We start from the raw sequence: 19729 nt of genomic DNA on the forward strand, positions 1-19729 counted from the left end.
TCCAGTGCATAATACCAAGTGGCTGCTGTCAGAAATGTACTGTAACCACCACCTGCTTGACCTTTAACTTCCTCTCCCCTTTCTCCCTTTCCCATGTCACCTTTCTGTCTCCCAGCCTCAGGTCCCAGACTACTCCTGCCCTTTATTAGCAGGGGTGACCGGTGGCACTGGTTTGAAGAGCTTACCGGTTCTCCTGTCAGCCTGGAGTTGTGTTTGGAAAGCACAGGCCCCGACCGTGGCTGTCAGCCCTCCCAGACACCATCTGCTCCCTGTCTGTCATCATCAGCTTCAGGTACTGTGCTCATGGGTCTGGGCTTCCTCTTACCACCCTCTGCTGCAGGTGTCCTATGAGTGCCGCCCTCCCTGACACGAGAGAGCCCATTCTAGATTCTAGGAACAAATCCTCCCTTGTCTGCCTCATTCCCACCGAAGATAAAAATAACACTAATAGCAACAAAAAACATTTAGTGAGTGCTTATTATTATTCCTTTAATTGTGTTGGTCCTTCCATTCCTGGCCATGACAAGAGACATGATATAAGTTACTCCTGAAGAGATCTGGTGACACATGTGGACAAAATCCCTACCTGTCCGCTGCTTCTGTGCCAAGTCCAGGAATGGTGCTTGCCTGCTGCTTCCAGTGACTAGTCACAACGAAGGAGGTCGTCAGAAGCCAAGGTGCTGTTAGGAAGAAGATTCACTAAAAGAAAGGCACTGACTTCATTCTTGGGCAGATGCTCTTCCTGTGAAGCAACTGATCCCTTTACCTAGTTTTCTTGTTCTTCCTGAGTCTAATCTGTTTTTATTGTGTTTCAGCTACGAGTATAGTAGAAGTAAATTAGAAAGAACTTTAAAAAGCTTCCCCCCCCATGTTGGCTTCATGCTAATATGAACTTATGGTCTGAAAGTAAGTTTTTTGATTATCTGGGTATGCAGTTATCCTTACCACTGACTAACTAAGAGGTAATTATCACCAAATATTCATCCGCTGAGGGGGAGTTACAAGTTATGGCAGGTGTTTGGTGAATAATAGTAATGCAATTTATTTTACTGTTTACGCTCAGAATGATCAGCTAGTAAAACACAAATTATAGCAACAAGGATATATTGTACAGCACAGGGAATTATAGCCATTATCTTGTAATAACTTTTAATAGAGTATAATCTATAAAAATACTGAATCACTATGCAGTACATCTGAAACTAATATTGTAAATGAAGTGTATTTCAGTAAAAAAAAAAAAGAAATTAGACATCAAAAAACCCCACAAATTATGGATTGGTACTTAAAATTATTTGGTTTGTAAGTCCTCTGTCCATCCATATTAGATCTAAACTTTTTTCAACTTTATTTTACTAATTACGTTTCCTGTGCATGAATCACATAATCATGGATATACTGTGACACTAACTACCATGCATGTACTCTCTCAGTGCTTGAAGTAACCCCATGAGGCTGATATTAATATTATTCCCATTTTATTGATGAGGAAACTGAGGCTCAGAAATTGAACTCCAGAACATTCTGCTCTCAGCCACTGTACTGTGATGGCATGTTTCATTTTAATATATTTTATTATTTCATGGATTCAAGTTTATCATGATCTAAAACTTATCTCCTGAATATACCAACTATTTTTAGGGAAAGTCTTACTAGGCACACCTGGTATATAAAGTAGATATTTTTAAAAATTCAACATTACAAGGAACTTTTCCTAAAACTCTTTTGTGCTGCGTAATTACCATCTATCTCATAGATATAATATTAGATTCATGGATACAAAAGTTTCTCTTTTGTGTTAAAGTACTGATGAATTGTAAACTATTTAGAAGGATGAACAATTATGGCTGGTATGAGCCCCAAATCCTTGGGAATTTGTCTGCAATTAGAATGCTCAAGTAAACATTAGTTGGACTGTTCTAAATCTTGGATTCTGTCTTTAACTTTGCTGCAAAATTAAAACATATCATCTTGTGTCCTAATTTCTGGTCAGGCATAGGGAAATATTAGGAAGTGGACAGATGTTGAAATGCCACACCTAAAGTCCTGTTTGGTTCAGTGTTCGGAGGAGCTGAGATGGGATTATGAACCTACTACTGTGTGTTTTAATGAGAGCTCTTTCTATTCCGCATTTATCAGATGTTAATTATTCATACTGCATGACTGAGGATTTTGGAGTCAGAGATTCACCTGCAATATTTGGAATACCAGTGGAGGTCTACATCAATACAGAATTTATACAGCAGCTGGTGCTAGTCGAAGCTAATGATGGAATTTCAGTTTAATAAAAAGACCCCCAACTGAGCACACCATCTTGAAAAAAGTATACTTATCAAACAGCTTTCAATCAGTTCAAGAGAGACACCTTAATTGGGAAGGAGAATATTTGAGAGTAGTTTGTCATTGTGCCAATTCCAGATCAATAACTTCACGTCTGTGCTTTGGTAGACATTGCTTTTGCTTTATGTTAAGGAACCATATCTACATCCTCTCCATTTGGATAAGGGGATCTTTGTTTCATTTGACAATGTTAATTCTTTTAATTCTCTGTATCTTCATAATAAACATGAGACAAATTTAGACTTGTGATTATAATGGTCAATATTATTTTTTATTTTAAAACAAATTTTATATTTTTGTAACAGGAAAGCAGTGTGTATGAGGTTTTTATATTTTCAAAAATTGTTTCATTGAACTAAAAATTATATGAGTAAAATTAAATTATGGTGGTTTAAGTAAAGGAAGAATATGCTGAGCAATGATGATCTGGAGTGATATAAAATTATCTTGGAGAAAACTATACAGAGTAACCTACTAACAAACAAAAAAATGGGTTTACTTTTAGAAGGAAGGATCTGGAACACTAAAGAGGAATGTGACTTGGTCATCAAGTCTTAGTTTCCTTATTTGTTAAAAGGAGATGTTCGTTCAAACTGGTGACTTTCAAACTATTTGTAACGTCTGGTCTTAATGGTACCTAAGGGTCACTATGGACCAGCAGGGCAGGTGGAGAGGGCAGAGAGGGTCGTGGAACAGCAGCCCAAACGTGAAGGTGGAGGCAAAGCTGCAGGGGAGGGCTCTGCAGTTCCCTCTCTCACTTCAACCTGGACAGAGCATTTTTTTCCCTTCCTTCCTCTTTTCCTTCCTTCCTTTCCCTCTCTCTCTTTCTTTCTCTCTCTCTCTCTCTTCCTTCATTCCAAAATTTATATCTATTTACATAGATATAAATTAACACATAGAAATACTGAGTTTCTGTAGACAATTTCTTTTTGAAAAATAGGGTCTCACTGCTAAAATGTAGTTTGAAAATCACCAAACTAGACAATTCTAAGTCCTCTTCCTTCTATGAATTCCTTCCTTCTAGTAATTCTTTGATTACTGTTAGGATTTTAAGATCCAGAAACAAAATAGCAAGGGAGGCTGAAGATTTTTTAGGACACACAACAAATATCTATCTTGTATGAATTGTAGTTCTGCTAAGATGCAAAGCTGTGGATAAAATGGCATCTTGCAGACCCCGACAGAGATTGGGTCTCTGGTGAATAGGTCTAATTTTTTTCTTTTTTTTCAGAGCAACTGTGCAGGACAGAGCCAAGCTCACTTAGGCACTTAATCTACTAGGTGATGTTTGGACAGAATGACAGAGTTATGGCCTAATATTAAAAATCAAAGTCTCTTGCATTTAGAGGATCATACACTATAAAAGTTGGGGGGATACCTTGAGATCACTTTCCTCATTTTATGTGTTCACTCAACAATTAAATCAGTAAACTTTTATGAAATGTGTCAGCTACTATGCTGGGTGTTGGGGTAATATATATTGTCCTATCTGTATAGAGATTGTTTTAGTGGAGGACACAGTCAATTAAACAAATAATCAAACATGTAAGAATATAACTACAAATTTTTAGAAGTGCCATTAAGTACAAGAATATGCTTTTCTGAGGTCATATATTAGAGAATACATGAGAACACCAGGCTGTAGGGAGAGAAAGTGGCCTCAGGTCACTAAGCTGTGCTTGAGGAGCTGACACTAGTCTCAGTCATATGTTGCCTCCATCTCACCACTTGGGCTGTGGAAGTTTAGGCCAATAGTAAGGGCTAAGTGATGGAAATCAGAAATCTCTGAGTTCCTTTTCTGGCATCTACACTACTTTGAAATGTTGGGCAACCTTGAGAGACACCTAAATATCTGCACTTAAGAATGGAAGCTTCAAATTTTTGAAAATAGTTTTTTAACAATTTTTAAAAATAACTGTTTTAAGGTATCTCTGTTTCCAATATGGTTGACAAGAGGCTGAAAATGGTCTGCAGAGGTAACAAAGTCTGCAATTAAAGAAAAGCAGTCACTTAGTAGCTACAGCAAGACTCCTGTATTATTACTAAAATTTCTAGGCTGCAACCAGGTTCAGCAGCTTCCTTGAGTCTCCTTTTGCAAACTTCCTCCCTCCTCATCTCTTTTCCTTCTACCCCCACCTGTACCACAATCCTTGTAATCAAACTAGCTTCTATCTTTGCGTATTTTTAATCTATGTTCATATAATCCTGTGTAAGCATATATATGTACACAATAATATATATAAATTCCCATGAATGGGTTTTGGGGGCCATGTTTTTTGAAAAATAGATCATATTATATACCCCTTTCACTGGGAAATGCCTCAGGAAGATGTCTCCAAGTTAACTGGTATAGTTCTACTTCTTCTACTACTTCTATAGTATCGATGGGTATTTATAGTGAATGAAAATTTGATTATTTCTTGAGCAGTAGGGCGGAGTGAACTCTGGGTACAAAGAAGATAAAACACTACAATGAAAGGAAAAATGAGGTACAGATGCCTAAACCATTTGGTATCTTTTTGATAGAACTGATTAGTGGAGGAAGAGACATTTCTCTTCCTGAAGAAAAAAATAAAAATAGATCTTCAATACCTCAGCAGCAATCTTCATCATCAAATCAGTTCCAGACCACATGGGATGATTAATTCTTTCAGCCCCCTCAGAAGGTGAGAATTTCAGAAATACCATTAGTCAGAAATGAACTTAGGAAAACATTTGTAAAATCTCTTGTCATCTCAGAAGAATCTTAATACAACAAACTACTGAATTGTCAGTAAAACAAACTGAACCTCCCAGTCTTGTTCACTTAGGAAGGGGGATCTAACACAGAAGATGGGCTGGATAGAAAGGTCTAGAATCTAGATTGTTCAGTGTATAATTGCTATGCAATTGCTTGAGCATTATCATATCCCTTAAAACTCCTCTTATGTTAATCACATTCATCATTTCGGTTCCATTTTCATTAAAAGAGAAAACATCTTCATACTAGTACTACCTTAGAATCTGCTGACTGACCCAGCTTTCAAAGGCAGTATCTTCTGGTAAAAATATGTCTCTTGTTACATGTACAACCAATAAAGCAAAACTAGCTCGTACAATTTAATGTCACCTTACTGCAGACTTCCACAACACCTATCACTATTTTATTAATGTCTTAATTTAATTCAAAGCATTAGAAACCAAGGTGAGTACCAGATATTGCTCCAGTATCCACTACTGTGTCTTCTGAATTATCTGGGACTGACAGTGGGTTTGGGAGGGGGAGGTATCCTTGGATTTCTAATCAGACACCTCTTTTCTGTTTGCTGATTTTTTAAAGGTCATGAAGAGCTGGTTGAGAAAGAAGAGAACATGGAATATCTAGTTTTAGATCATCCCAAACTTATCTCATCAATAAAATGTCACTTCAGGTCTGCTTATTTGTTGGACGGGAAAGAGGTGGAACTTTAAAAAGGCCTGGAGTAACTTCGTGGATTGAAGAGAGACCCTCTCAAATCAGAGATGAGGACTTTTTCACTTGTATTTTTCAAACGCAAACTTAAAAAAGTAATAAATTAACTTTTCATTTCAACACCTTTAAACCTTAGAAAATTGCATTATCACTGATAAATTATTAAAATAACTTTTTTCTTTTTCAGACATAATAAAGACCATTTTCATACACCTGTTGTATAGCTTCAAATGGAATAAATAGATAAGTGAGCTGCTTTCTATTTTCATTCTAGTTACAGGGGAGGAATTTTTTTGGATTCCGGATGTTAGCAGTTTCCTTTAAAAATTACTCTGGAACCCACTATAAATGAAAGAAATATGTATAGGATGCAAATTCAGTGTGCTGTCCTCATTTACCCAGTGGAATTCAGAATAAGCCCCAGCTTGTGAACATATTAAAGCAGATTGAAATGGATATTAGTGGGATTTGTAAGGAGAAGCACTCCAGTCAGTCAAACATGCTATGCACGAGAACTTTGATAATGTTGTTTTACTGATAATTACCTGCCGGCTGTCACCTCAAAGTAGGATTTCATGCAGGTTCCTGTATTTAAACATTACATTTGGAGCCAAGCCTGCCAAGACACTTATACCAATCTGGCCATGTCCGTTTTATTTCACAATTATCTGTGACTTTCTTCTTGCAAAGCAATGCGGTTAACTCCCTTTTAATTGTGTTTGATCTGTGTGGGCAAGAGACCATCAATACCGTGTTTCCACTTCTCTGGCCCAGAGCGGGTTTTGCCTCTCTCCCTCGCAGGCATCGGCAAGACACCAGAATTACTGGAAAGCAGCACTTCCTGATGACCAGCATGAATATTCATCGGACCTCAGAAACTGGTCGCTGGGGCAAAGCAAAGACCTTCTACTTACAAACGAAAGGTGTTTTAAATAGGAAAGACCATCTTCCGTGGTCCTCCTGTGTGTCTAGCGTGTTCGGGTTCTCCAGCTCTGCATCAAACTTCCTTTTCTCTGTACCATGCCCCCACTTTTTCCCCCCATACTGAACTCCTAATTAAATTTAACAGTTTCAAGAGTTTAAACTGTATACCTTTTTAATTGTGTCCTACTTTGTATTGGCTGATGCACAAGTCTGAAAATGGATATTACAGCTTTTTATGATATAATATCACCCTAATTGGTGCTTCATAGGCCGTGGCTGAATTCTTTTCAATTAAGCGTTAACATACAGTAACTGTTTCTCTCTGCAAATGCTGGAAAGCCATTCACAAGAGAGGACTGGTACTGCACAATTCCAAAGTACCTTAATGTGTCAAAAATGTTTTGTGAAGAAAGCTACACTGTAAATGCAATCACCTACATTGGTGTTCCCATTGTTAACCGGGAGTGAAAGTATTGCTAATTGTCCTGCGTTTTAGCTGGGTTTTTAAAGCATTATGTAGTAAGTACACCGGAGGGTCAATTTGTGAAGTGAAATACTTAGCATGCAAAGCGTAATACAAGATGCTGTGTAATACTTGACCTCTCAGCATAATAAATGTAGCAGTGAAACGCTGTGCATTCAGTATTCACTGAATAGAGCCTTCGCAGTGGAACAAAACCAGAAAATGTTCTCTTCATTCCTTTTTTTTTTTCACTAAGCGAAAATTATTCTTTATAATGGCCATTGCAGCAATTAGCTGGCATTTGGTAGAATAAATGTGCAGAAATAGCAATTTCTTATTTTAAATGAGATTTTGTATGGAGCCTGCAAATTACTTGAGGTATATGAATAATTGTGCCTTAGCTTTATGCTACAGAATAGGGTGTGGGTGGGTATAAAGATTTCCTATTTGCAGTTAAATGTTTAGACATTTTATTATTTTAATTTCACTCACAGTCTGCCTGGACTGACCCTGCTTTCCCATTGATCATTTCATGTGCGCCTGGAAGCAGTGTGCAGATGGCGGGAGACTCCCAATTAGTGCATCATGTTTTTTATGAATGTGACATATAAGTGCAATCAGGTCTCCTCTGGAGGCAATGGCGTTGTTGCGACTTTGAGTTTCTAAATCAATACAATTTAATAATCTGCATGGAATGAATGTTTATCAATGTTCTCTGTGGTCAAATGCAATCGGAAACTTCATTAAATTTTTATCCAAAGTTTTTCACCTTATTGAAATGCATTCTTCCAGGCATTCATGATTCATCCAATTAGCCTTAACTAGGGTATTTTTTTTCTTCTCTCAAAGTGATTCAGTTAATTATGTCCATATATTCATAATTGTAAGGTGGATGAGTTGGGTAAAACTGAAATTATGAAGTCTGCAGAGAGATTCTATGAGGTTTAGAATGTAGAATATAAGAAAGGAATGAGTAAAAGTCAGAGCAATGAAGTGCTTTGTTTTAATCTCCCTCAGCCCTCCCCATCCCAACTGCTTTCGCATGGGGTTTTATGTATTTATTTTTTTCGCTTATTTGTAATCCAACAACGTGAAAAAATTGATTTGCGGTAAGCTCAGAGTGAATAATAATAATAAAGCAAACACTACAGATACTAAGAACGCTTGATTAACATGTTGAAAGTTATTTTTAAAAATATTTTAAGGTAATATATAGTCGTTTAAAGGCTAACTATTCAAACAGTCAAAAAAGAAATTTCCTTTCACCCACTGACCACCATACAAAGTTCTCTGACCAGAGGTAACTACTTTAGCAGGTCTCTTACATGTTCTCTTCCCACACTTTTAAGTCCTTTCTTCTCATTACCGTCCTTCACACATGTTACTGGCATACTCTAATTATACGTATTCTACATAATATCTTGTTTCAAGCATTTTATTTTTTCCTAGGCAACTTTTCTAGCTCAAGAACTTTTTTTAGGCTTTAAAATTCTGTTTTAGGATTATTTTTTAGCGAAATGAAAGAACAGTCTATCCTAATTATTTTTTTACCTAAGACCTAAGCGCATGCAACTTTTTATTCAGACCATCGAGTGACACCCAAAATTCCTCTGCCAAACGCTCTAATGAAGGCAACTCATTAGCAAATGACACAGCTCATCTGTTAAATCCAGCCTGTGACACTGCAGAGTTGGAAACAGCCCCAATTCGTTACTGTTAGTCTAATCTGGGTAAATGATGTTCTCGCATAGCAAGCAGATAGCAGTCCTCTGTCACTCTACAAACAAGGCTTGTTTGCTACACTCCCCCACAACAAGCCCCAGGGAGGGTGCCGGGTCATTGTATTACTGCCTTTGCCCAATGCTCATGCCTAAGAACTTTAACAAACTGCATAGCCACTACCCAGAAAGAATTGTACGTGATTTCTGTCCTATTTTAGCTCATGATTTTTTTTTAACCGATGGAACAAATAAGAAGTCACAATTAGAGTTTTACCATTTGAAATGATTCATAGTAAACCCAAGAATGTGAGTTATAACATTTTTCTAATTATTCCTCCCTGAAATGTTCCTCCTGAGACTTTCCAAAGAAGGAGAATGCGGTAGACTAAGGGTAAGATTTCATTCCTATCTTTGTGTGGTACAGGCAAATGTTATATAAATAACTGTATAAGTAAAGATATTGGTATGTTAGAACAGAGAGAGAGAAATGTCAACTGCGTTTTCATATTAACTGTTATTAAAAATGCTCTGGTCATGGGGATCACCTGGATAATTTTTCTTTTTTTTTTTCTGCAAAACGCTTAATTGTTTCCATTTGCTCCAAGACTTGGGAGAGGGCCCCAGGGTGGTTAAAAAGCTGCCTGGTGGCTGAGGAGCGGGGCTTCAGGCAGAAGCCCTGACACCAGAGGGGCTCCTCAAAGGCGGCTAGGCTTCGCAGGCTCCTAGTCGTGCTTGAGGGTGAGCCTTTCGAAGAGATACTCGCCCAACCCCGCCTGGGCACCAGCCAGCCTGCGGAGGTTGATCACGTGGTCGCTCATCTTCTTGATGAGTTTCACCTGCTCTTCTAGGAAGCGGCTCTCCAGGAAGTCATAGAGTTGGGGCTCTGCGTGGACAGAACCCAGGGCATGCAGATCCAAAAGGGGCGGGTTCAGGTTCTTCTCCCTGAGAATGCCGGCTTCCACAGCGTCCTGGGTTTTTACCCCATTCTTCTTGAGGTGGCTTCTGCACCTCCGCAGCCCTGGTTTTGCATTTTCAAGAGACGCTTGGCGCCCTTGCGCTTCTCCTTGGCCAATTCGTGGAAACAATGGCCCACGCCCTCCAGGGCCACATCGTCGAGGTGGAAGTAGATGCCCAGAGAGAGGTAGGTGTGGGAGGCCCCACAGGTGCATGTTAACCGGGTGGTTGACTTTCGCCTCCACATCGGTGGAATAATTCTGATGATCTGGGAGCTTATGGTTGATCAGTAATAAGGAGCTAAACTCAAAAAACAGTGTTGTCTGGTCCCGGTGGCCTAGGATAGCTGATGGCTGATTCCGAAGGTTGCAACTGGAAAAAAGGTTGGAGGGTGGTCAGAGACTGGAGCAAGGGGCGCACCTAGGTCTGTTTTGTCCAAACACTGTTAAAGCAAGAGCCAGATCTGGGGGACCGCTGAGCGCACTGCTGGATAATTCTTTTCATAAGCTATTTCCTGTCATTGTGATCAACTAACAAATCTTCACCACATCCTGAGAGGTAAACAGGGTCTTTATAGTTAATTTAAAAAAGAAAGAAAAAAAAAGGATGGCACTAATAGTGAAAATCTGTTGTACGTTGAACTGTCTCTGCATCATTGGAGGTTTTATATCATTGTCGTAAAAATCTAATGACAATCTTTTCACCTGGAATATTTACCAAGAAATAACCTTTCTCTTTCAAAAACTGAGTAGAATACCTATGTAGGGGATGCTTCCTGTTTTAAGTGTCTACATTAAGAAAGAAAGTTTCTTTTCCTGTTTCCCAAGGAAACTCCCAAGGAAACTCCTAGTTTCCTTGGGAAACTTCAACAAAGAGGGCCTCATTGTAGTTCACTCAAACTAGATGACTCCCCGTTTTCCATATCTGTTCTCCTACATCCCGCTTTTACTGGGGGTGGGCCTTCTCTTTGGGGCTCTCCTCACTCCCGAATCTGGTTGTCCAATTCCTTTTCCTCGTTCAAGGCCTAGGTCGAATGCTCTCTTCTCCATGAAGCTTTCTCTGCTGTCCTACTGAGAAGGAATCTCTCCCTCTACTGAACTATGAAAGCAATTTGTCTTTCTACCTCTCAGTTGTTTATATACATTTCATCACCCCTGCTTAACTGTAGGCATCTTGGGAGTAGGATCCAGTCTGAACCGATTCTAGTGCCTTACGCATTGTGAGTATTCAATAAATATCTCGAGTGAATAACTTTTACCAAGAGGATTCTGGTCATGGACCCATCATTATGATGGCAAAGAGTTCCAAACGTAGAGTCCAAAACCTTTCAGGTACACACACAGAAAGTCCATTGTGCTTCTGTAGTGCCTCATTCCTTGAGAAATGACCAGATTCCAACAGTCCCTCTCCTCCTATGGCAAAAAAGTTGTGTGCAGTGTGGGTGACATCATGGGATTTCTCACTTTGTCCCCTTGTCTGGTTAAAGATAAACTCTAATCAACCCTGGCCTCTTTCCTAGATGCCTATTTGTCATTCAGGTTATCAAGCAGAAATAGTTTATTTTAAAAAATTATAAAAGCTGACATTTTTTGAGGGTTGTATGCCAGGAGATGTACTGAGGATTTTATAAATGTTGTCTCATTTGAGCCTCACAACCAGACATGAGGGAGAAGCTATTACCCACACATCACTGGGAGGGAACTGCGCTGAGCGGTTAGATGTCTTTCCCAGTTATACTACGATTCTGGGAAAGAGCAGAAGCAGGACTCAGGTCTGTTTACATCCATAATCTGAGGTCTTAATCCTTCTCCTTCCTTTTTTCCAGCTTCACAGTTTTCTTCACCCCCTCCCCTCAGTGAGCTTCCCATGGAACAGTTGAACTCAGGGGATATTTGTACACTTTTGTGGGAACTGGTTACCCAGAGCAAACCTTACTCTAGGGACTCTAGACAATGATGCTCTGTGTGTCCAGCAAAAACACCCATCTTCAACCGAAAATAATTTACTGAAAATCCCATTTCTACCTAATTCTATACGGTATGGGCGGTTTGGGGTGCAGTTAGGAAACGAAAGGAGGCCGAGTAAAGACACAAACGTTTCTCTTCACTTGTAGGGAAGGTGCTGTCACACAGCTGAGCATGGAAATGGGTTTCACACCAGGGAGGTGGGCTTAGGTGTGAAAGAGATGATCCCCTAGCCCACCTGGGAGCTGTGGCTGTCAGCCTGGGATACACCAAGGCCCAGATACCCCAAGCCCCAGTGTTTGCAAGGCAAATCCATGCTGATACATGGAGCGATAACAGAGCTCCTGGAGAAACCTTCTGCTTGGCGTTAGGGTAGAAAGAACAGCGATGCCCTTCATCCAATACAAAATTTCCAACACAAAGGTGAGAGAAAAACCGAACATTTACTCAAAGAAAAAGGTAAAAACCCATCTGATAAACCCTGCCACAATATTTTCTTCAAGTTTTATTTATTCAGCATTTATACTAGTGGTTCGCAAATTTTAGGATGTAAAATTACCTGGGTGGGTGGGAGGTGGTGTTAAAATGAATAGGCCCAGATCCTTTCCCCTAAAATTCTGATTCTGTGGGTTTAGGGTGAGTTCCTGGGCTCTGAATTTTAGACCACATCCAAAGAGATTCTCTTGTTCCTCATCAGAGAAGTAAATTCTAAGAAAACAAGTCTGAAATGTAGGCAAGTGCTCTGAGAGCTGACGTTCTGTGGGCTTATTTAGGATGAAGCTTATTAATAACGTTCTCCAGGAATGCTGTCTTCGGAGAGCTGGTAACGGCTGACAATGCCTTCAGCTACTGCCAGAAAGTTTCCTGTTCTCCTTCAACAAGGAAAACTTGTTCTAGGAAAACTTTGAGACAGGACCGAGGGTGGGATAGGGGCAGAGGAGCTGTCCCTGTGTGGGTGAGAGGAAGCACCTGTGCCTCTGCTGGTCTTAGCTGGGCAGGCCTCCCAGGCACTCTGCAGGAGGCAGGTCAAGGGACCCCTAGGCTTCAAGGAGGATCGTTTTCTGAGGGAGGGCTCAGCGAATCTGAAGTCCCGAACAACAGATCTTTCATTCATTCGACAGTTGTAGGGGCCTCTTATGTATCCACGCGGTAGGCCTGGGCCTTGCACATGCTTTTCTCTTCCGGGAGGGCCGATATCCCCCAGCTTCGCCTAGTTAATTTAATCCTTCCAGACCTGGCCTACCTAATGAGGCCAGTTCCCCAGGATATGCCCTCATGTTATCATTAACCTGGGAAATGGGATTCCTTGATTCATGCCTGTCTCTCTCATTTGTAAGCTCCATGAGGGCAGGGGCCATGTTATTTTATGTTTTAATATTTTTATCTCTGAGTCACTGGATTTCAGCAAAAATAATTTGCTGAAACCCAGTTTTCAGAGTGACTGCTGCATTTAGCAATGTACCAGTTTAACAGAGTGGATTATTTTTCTGTTATAAATTATACAGCAAATTGTATTAGAATGTTTTAACAGCTTTTGATGATTTCTATAAAGTTCATTGGTTTTAATTTTGTCTTCATAAAGCATTTTAAGGAAAGTTTGATTGTTAACAGCTAAGGATCATAGAATGGTTTAGCCTTTTAGAGTATATATTAAATATTCAGGAAAGGGTATTTAGTAACCAGTAACCAAAGCTTAAAGATTAGTACCCTAATTCTTTTTTTATATATATATATAAATTTATTTATTTATAGCTGTGTTGGGTCTTCGTTTCTGTGCGAGGGCTTTCTCTAGTTGCGGCGAGCGGGGGCCACTCCTCATTGCAGTGCGCGGGCCTCTCACTATTGCGGCCTCTCTTGCTGCGGAGCACAGGCTCCAGACGCGCAGGCTCAGTAGTTGTGGCTCATGGGCCTAGCTGCTCCGCGGCATGCGGGATCCTCCCAGACTAGGGCTCAAACCTGTGTCCCCCTGCATTGGCAGGCAGATCCTCAACCACTGCGCCACCAGGGAAGCCCAATACCCTAATTCTGACATTCATTCCCTTAAGTGTGAAATTGCTAAAGAGGGATTCAGAGTAACTAAATTAACATGAAACACAGGGATTTTAGACACTAACTGCTAGTCATATAAAATCAAGGCTGATATGCCATTTGAGGCATTGGTGAAAGAATGTAAAAATGCTTAAAGAGAAATCCAAAGTGGCATTCAGAAAGATGGGGAAACTAAGTCAGTTGAAACAATCTCATTCCATGTATAATGCTGTAATTTAAAATTTTAATTGCCAGAAACAAAAGTTAAGTCCACCATGCCACCAAGCAATTGTAAAAAGAATATTAATTAATCATGGTTATAATTTGAAAATATTAGACAATTACAGAAATTAGAAGTAGCCGAAGATTCCATTTTTATTTTCTAGCAAGGAGAAATTGAGGTACTTTTACATGATTGTAGTGCACCAAAAATTTTGAAATAAGAGGGCAAATGTGTTCAATGATACATAAAGGAAGTAAGGAGGCTCATGAGGGGTTGGCATGATTAAATGGATGACAGAAGTTTAAATTTGACTTACATATTACCATAAAACTAAAATTTACAAAAAAGAATTTAAAAGATTAGTTAAAAATTCTAAAAATGCTAAAAAGATAGGTAAAATAAAAAATGAAGGAAATGTAATAATTATTATAAGGAAATATAATAATAGGAAATGATGAAGCAACAACATCATATACTGAGGCCATTATTCCTCTTAGAAAAATGGCAAAAATAATCCTTGAAGTGCTAAAGAGTTGACAAAACTGTAAATGACTTAAAAAAAGAAATCTGTTTCAGACTGTATATTTCTAAGAAAAATAACTAAAATTTTGGGTAACTTACTCTTTATCCATAAGAAGAGTAAACTATCCATAGCTTTTGACAAATTATAGTTCTTCAAAATGCTGCTATAAAAAGCAAATAAAAACTGACTAAGACCATCCTATAAAAATTGTAAATTGTACAGTTAAACTTGTTTTTGATAGATAGTTACATTTGGTAAATCTGACAAATTAGTGATTCAGTAATCGACCATTTGATGCATTCATTTTGCAGGGTTGATTTTTGGCCAATTAGCCAGTTTCTTTCTTCAGAGTTTCTTTTATTTACCATCTCCAAAACCTGTTGCAGTGCCTGGTATGCAGAAGATGCTTGATAAACAGTGGATGAATAAATGAATGGATGAACTGTGCTGGGGCAGGGGAATATAAAGGCAAATAAGACCGTCAGGGTTCTTGGCTTCGTGAAGCTTACATTCTCCACTGAGTGGTAGTTCAACTCTTTTCGGTTACAATCTTTATATAACCGTAGAGCGACTTCATCTTCGTGTTGTACTGGTTCTTGATTCATAGGAGCAGCTTTACTGTACCGTTACACTACATTTGGTATTTAAATGGAAATAGAACTTCATTCCATAGAAAGGTGGAAGACTTTTTCAAATAGGCCAGAGTGAGGCAATATTACACAGGCTTGTTTGGCAGTAAAATTTCTGATAAAATGATTGAAACTCTAAAGGTAAATTCCGTCTACGTGACATTCGCACAACACTTCATTCTGAAGTGATTGTCAAACAGATGCAAGAGAGAGAGAGAGAGGGAGAGAAAAGCAAGCAGAGAGGAAGGAAGAGCCAGCCAGTCCTCTTCCCCCCACCCCGCACCCCCCATTCATCATGGAGGAAGTGCTCACACAAATCCCATCCCAGGAAGTCACAGCTGGGCTGAAGTCTTTTTTTCTTTTCTTTTTTTCTTCTACCCCTTCAACTCGTCTCCTTGTCCCTGATCAGAAACGAAGGGAAATGAGGTAAATGTAAACCCATCCCAAGCTTCACAAAGTCGACAGATGACAGGTAGGACGTGCAAACGGAGAGCCCGGCCCCTTGCGCACTGCCCGCGGTATCCTGAGCTCTTGGGGAGCTGGTACAGTAAGAGCCAGAGGCTTTTCCTGTGCAGTGAATTGGAATTAAACATGCTAATTTGAGGTCTCTTTCAAGTATTTTGTTTAACTCCATTGGCCTTTAATTCCTTTATATTGCATCATTTAATGTAATGTTATTTATATATGAAACATGTTATGCTTATTAACCAACGTGCAAAAATCCAAAGTACAGATTTTCTGTAATGGGCTAATTACAGGACTTTAAAGCCACCTACTGAGTTTTGCTGAGCTTCACAACAGGTTCACTGAACTGGATAAATTTATTCAAACGTGTGGAAATGAACCCCATTCTATGTGCAACGGTACTGGGAAAACACACAAATTATACCTCAATACCAGTTTAATGGGTCAAACAGTGAACCTGAATACTGAACTTATCTACATCTTAAACTAGTGGGGAGGCTTGTGGGAAGAAAGGGAGTTTCTCCCTGTTTGTAAACAGCGGTAATAAAACAATAAGCCTGGCAATTAGGAGCCAGTTCTCCACACTCAGAAGACAGAAGGGGCTTGCCTTCCAGTGACCTTTGAAAATACACAACTTTCATAACCCAACCTGAGTGGAATGGAGTGACGAAAGCTCAGCAAACACACATCTCAAGCACAGCCCTTTAATCTTTGCTGTGGAGAACAAGAGGTGCCTTTTCTTGTGTCATGGTTTAGGAAGACTTCAGCACAGAGTGTTCAGAGTTAGACACACAAGTAAGGTATAAATGTGTGGTGGAATTAAACACCGTCTTCAAACCAGCTTTTTACCCCTGAGCTGGATCAAAACAACAGAGATACGTTGATCATGTTAGTATTAATTCTTCATTAATCCATTCTTAAATGGATTTTTTTTGCATTTGAGAGTTCCAGAGGATTTTATACTCCATATTTAGAACTATTTAGAACTACCATATTTAGAACTACCATATTTAGAACTATTATCCCATTATAAGAATACAAAGACTGGGCGGGGGCGGGGGTGGGAGAAGAAAATGGAGGCTATAGACAGAGGTTTGAGAACCTTGTCAGGGACAAAGTTGAAAGAAAAGACCCTATTTGCTATGTTGCATCATTGCCAATGGAAGTACTGTTTTCCAGTAGAGAAACACACACACACATGCACATATACACGCGCACACACACATATATGATCATTTCTATCCCTTAGATGAAGATGGACATGACTTTGATTCTTTGATAGGTTTCCGTAGTAGATCTATCAATTTTGTCATGAAAGAGAAAAGAAGGTCATTTCCAAGCCTGAAAGAGCTCCAGTCTTGTCCTCAGGGCACCTTCTTTACAATGTACAATCCACCCCGTGACTGACAGTTGGGTGTTGATAACCTAATTCATGCCTGTCTCTTCAGTGAACGCTGGTGTGCCCAGCTCTCAAAGCAATGAGCCTGGATTTTCAGAGCGCTCTCCGAAAGTGCCACGTATACCAATAAAAAGAGAGATCTGCAGGAAATGAGGTGTGACGCAGGCCAGCTTCACCAAGACTCTCGGACCAAGAAATAAGAATTTAAATATGAAATACTAAAATTTAACACATGACTGAAACAAAATAAATGGTGTACCAGTGAAAGCATTTGAGGTAATTAATCAATGCTGTGTTTGTACATATCATTAAATATATTATACTCAGTTTAGATTTGATTTCTATGCTCCTTTTATAAAGAGTTAAAAGAAAAATACATTTGAATTCACGCTGATACCGAAAACATGCTCCTAGCTTCTAGTTTTTTGGATTTCAAATCATTTCCATTAACAAACAGCTATTTGCCCTCTAATAAAATATGTCATTATGCTTTATTCACATCGCACAAAAGAATCACTGAAAAATCGCCCCAATGATGGCCAATAATTACACATTTTGCTCCTGTGCTAGCGATGAAGAAATCTGTTCATTGGAGAAAGCAGGTGCTGGGGCATCAAGCTAATAGTCAATGTGAGCCGTGGTAATTAGCCACAGCGATTGCTAAAATTAACAATTAGCTAACATGCAATTCTCTTTTTTGCAGGCTGCAGTTTACTTTGTATAATCCTTGCATGTTCTTAGTAATTATTCTGACAGCTTATTATTTTTATTTTTTCTGGTTTGAACACAGCTTTAACATTTGCATCGGGCGACCCAAATGTTCAACAGGCAGGGGCGAAACAACTGCTTGACTAGGCGTTTTTCTGAGGCCACATTTGGTGGTTGATCTTAACTTTTCATGGTTGGGGAGGGGACGGTTATAGGGATAAGATCTCTGAGTCTTTCACGGCTATTGTCTTCTCCCCTCAGGCCTTCACTTGGTCATCCCGAAGCTTTTACAGGGAAAACTGCCCAGTCAGCGGCAATTCAGACTCGAGGGAACACTCCAGGGCTGAACACAGTCAGCCGGTCAAAACATCTTCTTTTCATTCTTCTTCCCTGGAGTGTGTCTTTGGTTAATGCATTCACTGTCCTCACACAATACCCTCCACACACCCCCTCCCCTTACTGAGGGAGAAAATGCAGCATCCTGTGTGGATTGTTCTGGTCAGGGACTCTACGCTGGGATAATATCGCTAGAGCCTTCCAGTGGAATAAGCCTGGTGAACCCTCAGCCTGTGTGTGAAAGAAAAAAGAAAAAGAAAAATTAAATGGCAAGGGAGTAATTTGTTTCCAGAAAACCTCCGGGAGGGAGAGATGCGATGAAAGCTCTTAAAGCATTTAAGTAAGATAAACCGTGGCAACAACTTCAGCAAACTGCGCTTCCAGATTGTATTCGTTTCCTGTGCGGACCAACAAATCGCCACAGACGTAGGGATATAAACGATACAATTTTATTTTCATACAGTTCTGGAGGTCAGAAGTCTGAAATGGGTCTCACTGGGCTAAAATCAAGGTGTCACCAGGGCTGCGTTCCTTTCCTTACCTTTTCCAGCTTCTGGAGTCTGCCCACACTCCTTGGCTTGTGGCCCTTCAGAGCCAGCAATATTTCCTCCTCTCACTGTCCAGCCTTAGTCATGGCTCCCTTTGACCACAGCTGGGAGAGATTCTCCAATTTTAAGGACCTATGCGATGACATTGGGCCCACCTGGATAATCCAGGCTACTCTCCCCATCGCAAATCCTTGACTTCATCACAACATCTCTTTTGCCGTGTAAGGTAACATATCCACAGGTTCCAGGGGTTAGGACGCGGACATCTTTGGAGGGCCGTTTTTCTGCCTGTCACACACACCAATGACATATGTACATATGGTAAATTTGTGTTTCTCTACAGTTGTGAGTCATCACACATTTAGCGTCAGGGAATTGGACTATTGAGGACTGGTGGAGATTGGGGGCCGGGGGCAGTGGATGTCTGTGGCTTCCATAGACAGTAACTCTGTATTGGCCCTTCCATGCTAGGTGTCTTAACTAATGCACAGAGCCCGTGTAGGCCAGGCTTCGTCCTGTCCCTCCCTCCCAGGCTCCTGAGTTTGGAGGGCCTTTTCAGCCTCTTAGTAAGAGGGCTGCCTCTTAGAGTACAGGCTTGGCCTGGCTAAGAGCTATCATCACGTGTCCTGTGCTTTATTATGGCGTTGGGCTGTAGCATGCTGGTTTACCGTGTGAATGAGTGAAACAGATTGCTGTCCACAGAAACTCTGAATTACATCAAGAAACACCACCCACTGCAGCCCTGAATTATAAAATGCTGGTGTATGGTCAGGCCACCCAAGATGGCTGTTCCCTTGCTCTCTGTACATCCCGCCCCCGCCCCCCGGCTTAACCAGCGCCTGCTTCACCTACACCCTACTCACCTGACTGACCTTCTTACCTACTTGCCCGTGCCCCAGCTGGTGATTGTTCTAGCTTTAGATCAGAGCTCTCCATTATGTTTATCAAGGGGTGGTGAGGGGCGTGCCACTCTGCTGGTTTCCCTGGTAACCGATGAGCCAACCTGATATCAATCCCCTAACTGGTAACCTCCCCCTGCCCTGGGAGCGAGCA

The 19729-nt window shown here is 40.2% G+C and overlaps 1 long non-coding RNA gene and 1 pseudogene across 4 annotated transcripts in view; one reads left to right on the top strand and one right to left on the bottom strand.

The window, feature by feature from the left end:
• LOC307181216 overlaps positions 1 to 5772 on the top strand; it is a 38717-nt gene extending 32945 nt beyond the window's left edge. Inside the window, exon 3 of one of the 3 annotated variants that reach the window (XR_013826116.1) lies at positions 5751 to 5772. This is a non-coding gene — a long non-coding RNA (uncharacterized lncRNA). Of the gene's footprint in view, positions 1 to 115; positions 142 to 5659; positions 5672 to 5750 lie in introns of those variants that run through there. The other 2 variants (XR_013826117.1, XR_013826118.1) reach the window with 2 other exon arrangements.
• Positions 5773 to 9621: 3849 nt separating this feature from the next.
• LOC307182329 (ferritin light chain-like) lies at positions 9622 to 10902 on the bottom strand (annotated as a pseudogene). The gene is made up of 2 exons: positions 10790 to 10902; positions 9622 to 10225 (listed from the first exon to the last, which is right to left on the bottom strand). The product of its transcript is annotated as a ferritin light chain-like (transcript).
• Positions 10903 to 19729: the final 8827 nt, after the last annotated feature.

Source organism: Stenella coeruleoalba (genome assembly GCF_951394435.1).
Source record: "Stenella coeruleoalba genome assembly, chromosome: 2".
Classification (NCBI taxonomy): Eukaryota; Metazoa; Chordata; class Mammalia; order Artiodactyla; family Delphinidae; genus Stenella; species Stenella coeruleoalba.